This window comes from Malaya genurostris, chromosome 3, assembly GCF_030247185.1.
Source record: "Malaya genurostris strain Urasoe2022 chromosome 3, Malgen_1.1, whole genome shotgun sequence".
In the NCBI taxonomy this organism is placed as follows: Eukaryota; Metazoa; Arthropoda; class Insecta; order Diptera; family Culicidae; genus Malaya; species Malaya genurostris.
Window position 1 is genome coordinate 67,483,030 of NC_080572.1, and position 15,247 is coordinate 67,498,276.

A 15,247-nucleotide genomic window follows, 5' to 3' on the forward strand; every position below is an offset into this window, starting at 1 on the left:
CTAAGATGATTGACAAAAGTAAATTGAAAAATCGTTCAACGGTTCATGTATAATTTAATACTGATCTTACATTGGCAACACCTAGGGCAATATTCAGATCATTCGTAGAAATCATTTCTCATCAATTTGTTTCGTATATACGTGAAAGGAAAGTGAGAATATCTTGTCATTCGAAGACAGTTTTTTCGAAGGTTTTCGTATGCTCTCTGTATTAAATTTTACAAAATAACATCACAAAAGAACTCGTGATGAATGAAGTTCATGTTTGATGATGGTAAATGGACAGGTGGCGAAGGTGCGGTTGTCTTCTTCTTCTTCTTCACTTCTGGTGGTGTCACCTCACTTGAGATGACGCCGATTGATGGCACAGCGATTTAGCTATATTGCCAGTTAGTTTTCGTTTATAGTCCAATGGACTTTCTTTTCACTGGACTACAAGTGAAACCCTCGCTATTAGGTTTTTTACCGTCACTGCTAACCTCAATCGGATGAACACTTTTTGACAGTCCAGCAGTACTGTTTGTAAACAGAAATTTCTTTTGTTTGTTTATTGACAAATTGGATCAGACTATTTACGGTCCGTATCGCCTAAATAAAGTTTTAAAACATTTGTTCACGATTGAATACGGTTCGTTTTTGATATTTATTAAATAAAAGTGACTAGTTGCAAAGTGTAAAGATGATTGTTTTAGATGTGCTCTTCGATTTTTGTTTAAGCTTGTTTGTAAACAGTACCGCTGAACTGTCAAGGATGAATACTTGTTCATTTGTGTCGTCACGATAAAAAACCTAATGTGACAACGTGGATTCACCGAAGTACGGATGAAAATCGTTTCTTTCTCGCGAAATACTCGAATTTGCACCGCACTAACACGATACGACGTGTTCACTCGTTGAGGGTTTCACCGGAAGTGAGGTGCGGTTGTCAAACAAGAAGAGAAGGAAAGAAAAGTGTAAACATCGAGCGTTTCAGGATTACTTGCGTGGATTCTAATTGGATTGCCGAAACTCTTAAAACTGCATGAAGCATCGAAATTTAGTGTCATCTCGAAAAAATTTTTTTTTGATAAAATCAACTTTCTGGGACTTTGATTTGATTTGATAATTTCGCGACACACTTGGAAAAAACCTTTTTCATGCTCAATTTTTCATGAAGGATAGTAAATACACTTCCATATGATATCTGTGTCATCTCAGCAATCTCACGGAGCTTCACTTTACGATCTTTTGTTATAATTTTTGTCACTTCACTCACATTTTCCGGTGTAACGGCTTCAAAATCGTTGCTTTTGATGGACAATAGTCCGGATAACATTTTTCAATCCATTGTTTCGCTTGCACGGTGTTTTTACCCATTAAAAAACAATGTTTTATCAGAACACGAAACTCGGCTTTTTCCATTTTTTAAACAAACTACAAAACGACTTTACTCCAACCTCGATAACTCAGCTGTTTCTGGTCGGATCGACTTAAAATTTTGACCCGTTTCAAGCAAAGGTTAGCACTCTAGAAAGACGTGGTTACTGGTTTACTACGAGCGCCATCTCTGCTTTGGTCTCGGGACTTATTGATCCATGTGTTAGTAATATAGTAATAGTAATAATATATAATAAAAGTAATAAAAATAGTAGAAAAAATTTATAAAAGAAATATATTTTCATGAGACTGTTATGAAAGAAGAGAAAGGCATTATCACACCACTAGGTGGATTAAGAAGGGGTTTTTCGCGATAAAACCAGATCTCGAGTTTTCATAAATTTTTAAGACGTCTGGCAACAAAACTTTTTTCCTTAGTTATGCGGTTGTTTTAATGCGAATTTTAAAAGCTATGCTGTTTTTGCTACGCGGCACGTATCCCCCGCATAAAAAAACACTTGAGTGTATTAAGTTTTTTTACCGTCACTGCAAACCTCAACTTTTTTGACAATTCAGTAGTACTATTTACATACTCGCAAGGTTGCTTGGTTTAACATAAGACAGACCAAAGGTAAAACCCATCGAGGCAGCACTGCCCAACCGACGACACGACCTGTCACTCGTCTATCAAAATTGTATCGCAAATTTAAGTACCCCTCAGTAACTCGTTACGTCAAAACGAAATCACTTATAAAAATGTTGAAACTGGCAACACATGCTGATAAATTATTGATATTTAATAATAGTTTCCATGGTTACTATTTATTGAAGACATGTAGAATGTAAATAAATGTAGGAAAGATGTGGTTAACGTTACAACCGGATTAAACCGAATTATTTCCGTACAAATAAATTTGGCTTTAATAGTGCAATATTCAATTTAAACATGGATGTTAATCTTGGAATAAAATCAACTTTGTTACTAACATGAATGGACGTACATTCTTAATTTCATATTTTGAATCTTTTTGGGATGATGATACCAATTTATGACATGTTTCAGTAAGTAGTAATTTTGACACACATCTGGAGTGGATCAGGATGTTTATTTCGTTCCATCATGCTTGCGACTACAGTGTCATCTTCTCGATAGCTTTTAAAGCGTGGAAACTATAACGGCGGTAATTGGTTGGACCTAGTTCAAAAACTGTGTTCCGATCCGGAAGAAACTCAGGAAAAAGTCCTTTCATTTGAATTTAACTCTAAACTCAATTTAACATCAATACTGTCCATACTATAGCAGTTACAACGAGAGAATAATTGCAAAAAGATTCGTGAGCGAAATTTAATGAAAACTTGAAAGCCATTTTAAAATTTATTGCGTATATTATAACGCACTATTTTGTAACAATAGAACCTAAATAAAAGTATAATAAGCAGCTATTGTTTTTCAATAAAATAATTTTTTTTTCAGCGATGAAACAAAAAATGACTCCAATATTTTCTCCGTAAAACATTGTCATCCCTATGGGAGGAGTGACAAAAAAGCCCTGTTTTTAAGTATTTCATTCTGGGCGAATGATCGAGCTTTCAGATTTGTAACAATATTTTTCGGTTTTTCCGGACCAGTCTTCCATTGGCGAAAAATCTGAAGTAGCGAAAATATCCCACCAATTGTACGGAACGATTGAATTGAAATCCTGAAAACAATTCTCTCTGAAATGCAAGTTACTGGTGCGACTGATGTAGCGGTTGATATACATATAACGTCAAGATGCAGATAGAGAACCTTCCAGCTTTGCTATGTTATCTCCATACACTCTACCGATAAACAAAGTTGTACTTTTTATTCAATCGTAGTCCAATCAGACTTAACGTACCTGTTACAAGTCCTTTTCCATAATCCGGAATATCTTTTTCACACTGTTTGTTTATTTATTCTGGGGTCCCTTAGTAACTAGCTCGTAGCAACTAAAACAGTGTTGCTCGATATAATTATTTTTATTGTTCTCTAGGGGTCGGTAAATTTATGATAACTGGCGGTAAATCGTTAACGGACATTTTTAAAGCTATTTTTTCTTCGGAGTGTCTGGTCGTGTCGTCGGCTCAACTGTTAAGGATGAACGCTTGTTTATTTTTGATGTCACGATAAAAAACCTGTTTTGATCCACCTAGTGGTGCCTTACTCATATCAATCATACTATCATATATAATACTGTGGTATTCTTCAAAGTAATTTTTATCGATTCTTAAAAGAATAACTGAAATCGGTTTGTTTGATTTTTAACACAGTTTACCCTATATTTCCGGATTCGGAAGTCGGATTCGGATGAAATTCAGGAATTACGTATGGGACCACAGGACCTTTCATTTGAATCTAAGTTTGTGAAAATCGGTTCAGCCATCTCCGAGAAAAGTTAGTGCAAAACACGTGTTTAATCCACCTAGCAGTGAGATGATACCTTTTTTTATCAATCCGCATGTGTTTTTTGCATGAATATTCTTGAAACTGCAAATCGGATCGAATTTGAAGTGTGATAATCGATTAAACATGCCATGATATGTAAGTTCCACTTTAGAGTTTACGGCAATTTAAGGTACTTCCAGAGCCGGTATTCAGGAACCAGCATAACCCAAACCGATTCGTATGGCCATATGACGAATAAATTACAACAGTTTTGAGTCCAACTTTGAAGCTTTTCGGGGTTGTCATCTTCTATACCGGTTTGAATTTTAAAAATTCATCATCATGTAATTCGAGAACCGGAAGTCATAATTGGATAAAATAATTAATTTTTGTATATAAGTTTGTTTTAATTAAAATTTTTGTTTCTGAAATTTGAATAGGCTTTTTTTAAGAAAAAGATTGAGTTTTGAGAAACGATTTTATGCTGGAACCGGAATTCTAAAATCGGTATGTCCGAAGTCAGATAAATTCACCTGAGTAGCTGTGCAGTTTACATTTGTTTCAAAATATTTGAAAATCAGTAAAGACATCTTTGAGAAATCATAGAACGAATTAAATTGTTGGGTGCCTTCTGAATCGAAAACTGAATACCACTAAAACTGAAAAAAGTTTTTTTTATCGACTATCCAAATCTGCTAACCCGATAAACCTGATTAATTTATGTGGAATAGACATTTTTATACCAATCACCCTGTATCCCCAAAACCGGAAGTTGGATCTGACTGAAGAGCAAGATGTTTTATAGAATCTTGAAACTTTTCATTTGAATTTTAGATGATTCTTAGATGTCATTTGAATCTTAGATCGGTTCAGCCATCTACGAGAAGAATGAGTTACACAATTTTGATTTCGTTTCACATATCATCCTGTAGTTCCAGAACCAGAGGTCGGAATCAAACATAATGCAAGAACTTTGTTTGGGAGCATACGACTTTTCGTATGAATCTGAATTTGTAGAAAAGAAATTTTCCGAGAAAATTTAGTGAAATTATTTGTCACACACGCATTTGCTGATCTCGACGAACTGATTCGAATGGTATATGGATGTTATGTTCTTCCAACATTTATTGCTGTAAGTAGTTTAAAACAATACAATTAAAAAAAAATCTGCCATCATCTGGTTTACATATGCCATGTTCGAAAGATTATGTTGCCAAAAATGAACCGTGCTAAAATTGGTCCGAGGCAAATTGTCATAAAAAAGGATGCTGTACACAGTGTTTTTGGTACTTAGAAACAATTATATGTAACAGTATAAAAAATCGTGTTTCATGTTGCTCCCAAACATTGCTTTTTCATACAGCGCTCAAAATTCCTTCTACTGGAATAAGGCTTACACAAAAATTTCGATATCTCCGTTAAAAATTGACGGATTTTAACAATCTATGGCTTGTTGGATAGGTATTACCGAGCGAAATCTAAGTCTGGAAACATATTCTGTTTTCAAGGTCAAATGTGACAGATACTGTCAAAAAACTGAACGTTTTGACATAAAACTTCGTATAACTCAAAAAGTAAACATCCGATCTCAAAACCATTCAATAGCGTTCTGGGTGACAGGGAGACCTTTCATTTGCGACTAGTTTGATCAAAATCGGTCCAGCCATCTCTGAGATCTCGACCTCTTAGTTGACAACACACATACAGACACACACACATACACACACACACACAGACATTTGCTCAGTTCGTCGAGCTGAATCGATTGGTATATGACATTCGGCCCTCCGGGCCTCGGAAAATTTTTCGAAAGTTTGAGCGAATTCTATACCTATTTTTTATATATATAAAAAAAAGGTAAAAACGTTACACACACATACACAAACATACACACACATATACACACACACAGACATTTTGCGTACTCGACGAACTGAGTCGAATGGTATATGACACTCGGCCCTCCGGGTCTCGGTTCAAAAGTCGGTTCTCACAGTGATTGCATAACCTTTCTATATGAGAAAGGCAAAACGGACACTCAACTCAGCACGTGAGCTAGCACATGAGTCAGCTCACGAGCTATCTCCCCATTCCAGCAGATTAGCCAGCATCGCGAGCTGGTTCTTCGAAGCATACGACTCTCGATCTAGTAGCAACACGGCACACGAGCGTGTGCTTCGGACTTCGTGTGCATGTTCTTGAAAAGGTACATCACACGGACTGTATGAGAGCTGGCTCGTGTGCTGGACCATCACTTAAAATCGCCTATAAAATACGTTCATCAACACCATTCCATTTAATTCATATTTGAAATCATCATATTTTCAAATATAATGCCTGAATGTATGTTGCACAGAATACCATCGTAGCAGAAACACGCCTGAAGTTATACCCATCAACGTCAACTGCGTTACGCCAAAATTTCAGCTTAATCAGTTCAAATGGATCATGATACGGGAACTTTTAATTATGTTGTATTAGAATAACACGGAAATATACTATTTTCTCTCGTTTACTAATTTCTAAAATCGGAACTTTGCCCGTGTATCAAAACTAACGTAACATAACAGTAACAGTTATCTTTTCGTGTACTAGAGAAACCATGTTAGGTTAAAGGCAATTTGGTCAATCACAATTTACACCAGATAACAAAGCAAATGAGTCACAGTGAAAGTGCAACAAACATTTCAATTTATCGGCATCCGTTAGCAGTAAGAGCCCTAGTTGATCTATTTTCCTTTTCGCACGCTCTCTTGGCTCCCTGTCTGTCGCCGTCGTCGACGATTGATTCAAGTTCGTTTCTAGGTAAGATACGGAAGCTAATAAAAATCAATTTATTACTCGAATTGAATCATTGAGGCTCGAACGGCGCTGCCGGAGCCGAAGGACGCCAACCAGCTAGCCGCTCTAGTGCTAGTCGGATCCTCGGGATAAAATCCCGTTAATTCTGGAAAATGTAGTATGAAAGAAACTGGGGCCATTTAATCGGCCAGGAAGAGCGCAGAAAAGCAAGCCAACAGTAACCTGGATACTTTTAGAGCCAAGTCGGAAGTTGGCCGCTTTGAAGCGCTTTAAAGGGTTTTAGTCTTTTTTTTTTGGGGAGCAAATCAGAAAATCAAGGAAAAATACATGTAGAAATTTGGTCAGGTTTTAAACACTTACAGCTCAGTCTATTTTGTATCAATTATTGTCGTGAATACGACTTACATTGTTATGGGGCTCCTTTTCAAAATTTACCCTCTGAGAGAGTGATAAGTTTTTGATCGTGAATATCTCCTGTTATATCTAACGAATAAACATAATTTTTGCTACATGCAATCGGAAATATGATCACAATTTTATGATAAAATTTTCAGTTGTGTGACATAATCCCAAACAATTCAAAATTTAACTTTTCTGAAATGTATCAAAGGGGATAATTCATAAGGCGCGTTTGCCTTTCTCGTATTTTTAAAGCTCATAGCTCAGGGTTTTTACCTTCGATTTGCGAAGAAGAAATCCTTATAGTTCTTTAGAAAACTTTCAGAGCCATTAGAACGGCTGATTTTGTGTGATGCTCTCCACCGTTGTCCTCTTTCCGTTGTTTTTCCACCAAAGCAAACAACTGGCAGCTGTGACGTTATCGCTCTTGTCGGAAGCGAAACTAGCTGAACAAACGACACTCAATACATCTGCTTGCAGTGGCGATAGAAACCAAACTGATCCAATTTTTGTTGAGAGGTTTGTTTTTACCTGATTTCGTTTGTAGCTTTTTCACTAATGGGCGGTCCTAACGGCTATAAAAATAGAGCAAATAGAATTTTCATTTCGATTATTTCATTTCGGATTTGCATTTCATTGAAAGAAACTATACGGATGCTGTACGGGATTCATTCCTGCCTTTCAGAAGGACCAAATTGTGGAACTCACTACGATATTAAGCACTGTTCGGAACATTTTTCCCGGACGATTTGTTGTACAGCAGCAGATATTTTGTTCTCTTCCTCAGAAGGCGTTCTGATTGGCTGGTGTTGACATGGGTCAAATGAGACAGGTTTTTCAATAGTGTACTATTGAAATACTTCAATGCTGTTGCTATACGCGTTTAAGTTGAAAATTTTCGATTCTATTGGTAGTTAGATTATATAAATCCTTTCACAGATCACTGAGCTATAAGCTTTCAAAGTAGGAGAAACGCAAACGCGCCTTATGAATTATCCTCTTTGATACTCATTTATACCAAACATTTCAGAAAAGTTAAATTTTGAATTGTTTGAGATTATTCAACAAAACTGAAAATTTTATCATAAAATTGTGATCATATTTCCGATGGCATGTAGCAAAAATTATGATGATACGTTAGATACAACAAGAGATATTCACGATCAAAAACTTATCACTCTCTCAGAGGGTAAATTTTGAAAAGGCGCCCCATAGTAAAGTATGTCGTATTCACGACAATAACTGTTTGCATACAATACTTGAACACAAGCTCGCAAGTATGTACAAAGATATAATTGCATACATTTGGGATATTGGTGTAATTTCGTCGGCTATGAAACAAATACAAATCAAGCGAAGCAATGTTCGGTGTTGGTTCCTAATCAAGATCAATCTAATGTCGTTTTCGTTTTTAAATTGCACTACACTGGTGTAGCGAAAGCTGCACTGAAACCGTTCGTTTTTACCAATTGCACTACACCAGTGCTACACTTTTTCTGCACCGATACCACTGGTGTAGCACTCATCAAAAGTTTGGTGTAGCTCTGTGCAATGGAATCGTTTATTGTAGTCAATGGTTACTGTTTATGTTTTCGTCATTTTTGTTCGTTTATTCATGCCTCAGTGTAGCACTGCACCGGTGTAGTGCAAATTAAAAACGAAATCGCCATAAGCAGACTCTCGTGCAATAGCGGATTCAAAAGTGTGACGATTGATTGAACTGTTTGATTGTAGATCATTAGAAATTTTGGTTGCCTTGTTCCACATCAATGGCTCGAACAACCACATGGGACTGATTTTTGTAGTTTTTTTGAGTTGGTTGAATTGGAAATGTTTCTGATTTTAGTTAACATAAGGTTCATTCATGATGGTAAACCTTGTTTAACGGTTTATTATATAGATTGGTTCAACATAATGCTAACAGTATTAAATAGCTAATAACGGAAATGAACTACTTCAAGTGGAAGCATAAGTCCTATCTACCACATTCAAGCTTTCGCCCTTTACAATTACACGCCCAGTTTACAAACAACCATCAACAACTAATCAAATTTCCAATCGGTTGCTTCGATGGGCTTCAGTCGATGGATGGAAAATTGAAAAAGGAAGCAACGAATGAAAAATCTGTTTTTTTTGCTTTCCTTATTCTCGAAGGAACAAACAGTTTCGAGATTCAACAAGCCGGCGCTTCGGTCTCTTGATGATGGTTGTTGTCCAACCCTAGGAGTCCGTTGGTCATAGGGAAGGGTAAAAGCTTTCGTGACCCATTAAGGCGAGACCGTGATGGGTGACGACGCATCGATGACCGTCTGGGAGATGGTGTTGGGTTGAACAAAACACGCATCCACTCACCATCGAGCGGTCTCTCCGGGCCGAGTGCTAAAAGTGGCTCAGCATGAATCCTTCGTCACTGCAAGACGGACTCAGCACGAACGGAAGCTGCATCGAAGAATGCTTTCAACACTAATTTCCTATCGGAATAAAGCCTTCTAGAATAAATTGTCATTTAAAATGTGTGACCACCCCCCCGCAGACGGATGTTAATTTTCAGCCACTGCGCACAATAAACCTCTACATCGGAAGCAACGTAATTACTTCTAAAATGTAACCCAGTTCGTACTGAACTGTGACTACTGTTGCGTCTGCGATGCGCGTGTCTGAGATTTGACGGATGGTCAAAGGCGGTGGTGGCCGAGTGGTGCGGTGGAAATGCATCCGCCCTGGCGACCAATGGCCACGCCACTCGCAATAGTACGTGTTGCCAAGTCCAGCTGCGTGAAAGGCAGAAATAAACAATACGTGACCTGCGGCCGCACGACAGCATCATCGCGAGTTTCTTTTTGTGACCACTGCACTGGCAGTCGGATTCTAGATCATGGTTTGTTGAAATAAATCACAACAATCGACGCCGGCGGGTGTAAATGACACGAGCAAAAAAAAAAAGAATATACATCACAATAACTATCGATTGCGTTGAACCGCTCGGTTCGCTCTGCATCTGCCTTTCCCGGGGCCACTGGTCGCCAATTCAGGATTATTCATCACGCTAGAACACTTTACACTGTTTTGCGTAAGCCCTTATTCAAACAGAAATGAAAACCTAACCTCACTGGAAATCTTCCACTTGTGCGAGCAGCACTTGAACCGAACTACTCCCCTTTCCTTCTTCGAATGTACCACAGCTGGGAACGCCTGAAAGCAGCCTGAATGACAAGCACACTCCAGGATGTCACCGGCAGCCGACAGGTGGACAGTTTGTTTATTCGGGCATAACCAGGACCGATTACTATAATTGTACGGCTTACTGAAACGTCCAACTTCCTGGATGATCATCATTTAAGGACAATCAGCACTCGGTTTTCGGGGTTGCGCAAGGGATGGGGGGACGGCTTCAGAGCGCGATAGCCGAGGATAGACAGGATCCTCGATAAATGTCCACTCGAAATCAATCGCAGTCCCGTTAATGAGTGGCATTCATTATGGGAGAAGTGTTTTGCGGAGGTGTGTTATTCTGCCAACCTGGTTATTATGTAAGCTCGATGGATCGGGAAGTTGTTTAGCTGGTGGAACTGCTGAAAATTAGCCTGCAAAATCAGAACCAACTTGTTCCAATTGGGATGTTACTTTGGAGAGACCAATTTGAATTAGAACTTATTTTCAAAAAGAGGATATGTATTTTTGCATGAATTTTTTTTCAAATCGTTAGGGGATACCGGGGCTGGTTGACCGAGTGGATTTTTTGAAAAGGCTATTATGTTCCACTAAAATCAGTACAGATATCGCTGATTTTAATGGAGTATAAGGTCATACATGTACACACTTAAATTTTATCATTGAATCTCGGCAAAATAGTGTCGAGATTTCTAAGACAAGACCAGAAAACTGGGGAGGCTGCTTTTGGTTCCAATTTTATGTCAGAATGGACCAGTTTCTGATTGGTTGATTTTGATGTTGCTACCCTCATCCTTGTGAAAAGAAAAAAAACTTTTGCAAGGTACGCCAGTTATGATGCCGAGTATAGAGAAAATCAGAAAACAAGTTTAATAAAATGTATAATTTTGATTCACCAATGAAAATAAAATTTTTCAGAGAATATTTCACTGTTTTTTTCACCTCATCTGTAATGAATAAGTATAGTAGCAGACAGTATAACTAAAAACAGCATCAAGCCGTTTTTATTTTCAGCGAATCAAACTGTTACCAATAAAGATATGTTAAACTAAGGTAACGGCTCCCTATTTCATCTGAGCTTCTATTTCCATCTCATTCCATCACCTCTTTACTTTGAACATGAATAATATTTACCAACCTACATGAACCAAACTGTGAAATGTTTTAAAATAATTCTAAAATCACTTTCCCATTGAAAGAAATGGTTTTAAATTCTTCGGTGATCGTTTTTTTCATTTAAAATAAACTCTTTTTTCAATTTAGGACACATTTTCGTCTCAAGATTTACAGTTCCTCATGTTTCTGAATATCTACTAATCGATTCGTCTCATAACATGATCACTATTTCGCACAATTACACTACCATTGAATGCTGGATGACTTCATAATTAGAAATGTTCACTTACCACTTGTTTAATTAACGATTAAACACTTCAAAAATTACTCGACAAGCAATAAAAGTCTTCAAAAATATGAAATGAAAGTTTTTCACTTAGTTCACTTGATTGCGCTTTGTTTTCATCTCATTTGGTGTCGCAAAGTTGCCAAGTTATCTCATAATGTTACAAAACAAAAATTGTTTTTCTTCTTCAAATTATCATCAAAAAGTATGTTTTTCGTATCCATGGCATTAGTTTAATTATATTATTGATGTTAATATTTCAATAAAACTGTTTCGGTTTCGAATATTACCTAGTAGCACTAGTACTAGTACTTACTAGTAGCACTGGTTTCATTCCGCTATACGTAAACATAACGCTGTGAAGTGTATGTGCTTCATCTGCTGCGGACAGAGATGCCAGATATTTTTAAAGAAAATATGTATTACTTTGCATAAAAAGTCTATATCTGCTCTATCTGTTTTCACTAATAAAATGATGTTAAAAGATAGTTCTTTATATCTCCGTAAATCATTTTTTATCAATAACAATATATATATATATATATATATATATATATATATATATATATATATATATATATATATATATATATATATATATATATATATATATATATATATATATATATATATATATATATATATATATATATATATATATATATAGAATTTTCGAAAATTTTCGTGTGGCGATTTTTATAATGGATGAAAATTTCATGCAGAGAGTTAGATCTCTGCGTTTGTTGCGGTAGGGTTCCCATTTCACGATGACATGACCTTCAGTTCCTTAAGCTGCTTCAACGTGATCGTACCTCTCTTGAAGTGAATTAGGTACAATGCGTCTCTGTACGTGCGTTTATCCTCTTCTCGACGTTTCATTCGATGAATTGCCAGAGCCGGTTTTTTAAGTGACTCTTCGCTGACTAACGGAAGTCCTCTCAGCACAACTTTGTATGGTTTTTCACTCGGCTTGTCATGAGTGAAAAATTCAGCTTTCGTTTCCTGGAGATGTACCATTACCAGATCATACTCGTGCTTTGAGCTTAGTCCCAAAGCTGCATAACTTGAATGTTGGTGCGACATTCAATGAATGTAGAGCCTCCCGCAATGAGTGATAATCTGCATTGACAACCATCAACGGTGAAAGCTTGATTTTCCTGATCACTGTTTTCCAAGTGGCATTATCCGGATCGGCATCCGGATTGGTATCAATATCCAGTGAAGCGTAGGTGTTCATTGTAGTCACTGACACATGGCTGGCAGATGATTCTTTGGAACTTGTAGTTTTCTTCCGCTTCACGGACCCTCCCGAACTGTCTCTCTCACAATCGGTCGCTTTAAGCGACATTATCTCCAATTCACTCGAATGTATCAAAGTTTTACCTGTGTACTCGTTGAAAACAAAGCACAGATTTTTTTTTACCATGTCGAGGTTCTTTTATCCTTTCAGCAATGTTTCAATTTCGCTTACTAAATACTCGAAAACTGCTTTTTTTAAATTAATAACGACTGCGACCAGAGACTTTTGAGAACACCGATTTTTATCGATAGGTTTAAGTCGTTGAGATACAGTGAAAATATGTACGGTCATAAAATGCTGTCTTCGGGATCTCCAGAGCTGACAGTTAAGGGCGCTGCTATACATTTTGCGGTCGATTAAAATAAAAATGATCAATTCTAATCTTTTGAGCTTGGCTGCTGTTATATGGTGATTAATTTAGTTAAAAGCTGCTGAGATATTCAATAATTTAATAAGGCAAGCGTATGAGTAGTGGATGTTAAGTGCTAAGTGAACATGACTGTCGACACCTTTCAATGACTACTATCTGTGTACGACAAGGAAGCCGTCATTAATTTTTTCTTTCTTTCGGCCCCTCAGTAAAGTTATGGCACTTAGGAGCAAAAAGGGTTTTTTCCAAGCAGCAAAAAATTTAACGTCTGCTTACCGGTATACATTAAACCGTTGCACAGTGGGGCAAAATGGACCAAAAGCGCGACGATTTTTTTGGAGGCATGATACAGCTGACAACAAAGCACTTTTTTGGTGTAAAATGGTCAGTAAAATCGATCCCATGTATTTAGAAGGGCCCGGGTTGGTGGTTCAATGCATAGGGCGCTGGTCTTACAAGCCAGTTGTTGTATGTTCGACCCCCGACCTGGAAGGATTCGTAGTGTCAGTAGGATCCATAGTACTAGCCATGCAATGATTCTGTACACTAATAAGAATCGGCTGCGAAGTCTGTTGAAACAGAAAAGCCAAATTCCACAAAAGGAATGTAATGCCAGAACTTTGCACGAAACGCTATCATGTTCATTTTACCTCAAATTCCCTTTTTATACTGCATTGTATTCAAGCTTAACTATATAACCATGGTTGTCGGAAGCACCAATCAGGTCACAACGAAATTTTGGCAAAATGTAACGACATTTTTGCAAAAATGAATGAGAATTTTGAGATGTGGAAAAATATTTTTAATGGGAAGATTAAACTACTGGAGCACGATATTGGCATACAAGTAGAGAAAGCAGTAGAAAGTTTAAAACATGAACTGTCCCGAAAATCATCTGGTAATACAAATAAAAAATCGTTTGCTGATGTGCTAAAAAATGATAACGGAAAAAATATTACCCCGAGCGGTCCTAGCCGAAATCTTAGATCTAGGAAGCGACCTAGAATTGACGATAATGATACGTTATCCCCGACTAACAATACCAGTGACAACCCGCTCTCATCGGTTAGTGGTCCACAGTCTCACAAAAATGATTGCGTCATCGTTGTTCGCCCAAAAGAAACAAAGCAAAGTGCCAAAAAAACTAAGTGTGACCTAAGCAATCATATTGATCGTGTTTTGCATAAGATTCAAACAGTTCGTGAAGGGAACAGTCGATCAATTATTCTTGGCATCAAATGTGCTGATGCTGTAGAACCCGCGGTTGCCGATGTTAGGAAAAAGCTTGGTGAAAATTACGAGGTGTCAGTCCCAAAACCAATCAAACCGAGACTGAAGATTGTAGGTGTTGCCGATATGCTTTCTGAAAGTGAACTTATGGAATGTGTGAAGGATCAGAATGAATCAGTCAACTTGACTGAGTTGAAATTAATCACTTGCTTCAAATCAGTGCGTAACGACATTACGGTATACGGTATTATATAGTCTAAGTGAATAATGATGCGAACAAAGCTAAGTTAAAGTTGGGTCGTGTAAACATTGGCTGGGATATATGTAGAGTGTTTGAATGCTTTGGGGTCGTGCGCTGCTTCAAATGTTGTGCTTATGGACATAAGAGCAATGAGTGCAACCACTCTCAAGTATGCTCAAAATGTGCTGGTGTCCATTCCACGGCTGTTTGTGTCTTAGAAATACTGTGTTGTGCTAACTGTGCTCAGATGAACAGAAACCGAAAATTGAATCTAGACACAAAACACGAAGCGTACAGTTTGGAATGCCCTGTGTATAAAAAGCTCGTTGAGAAGAAACGTCAGCATATTCTTCGTGCTGGATAGCAATTACTTGGATTTAAATCAACTGACGGACTACTGTCGTCTGCCATCGCAGATACTGACGCGGCCAAGCATATTTCTCCAGATCCTGATGTCGCCATGACTTTTTCTCCAGGTAAAGCTTGGGAGGCTATATGTCCTCTCGAAGCTACACTCGATACTGCACCTCCTCAAAAGAACTCTTGTTTGCAGCCAATGACTGAGAATG

General features: G+C 37.5%; 1 protein-coding gene across 1 annotated transcript in view; it reads right to left on the bottom strand.

The window, feature by feature from the left end:
• The window catches only part of LOC131439494 (matrix metalloproteinase-2-like), a 264,482-nt gene that overhangs the window by 10,737 nt on the left and 238,498 nt on the right, over positions 1-15,247 (bottom strand). The window lies entirely within an intron of this gene.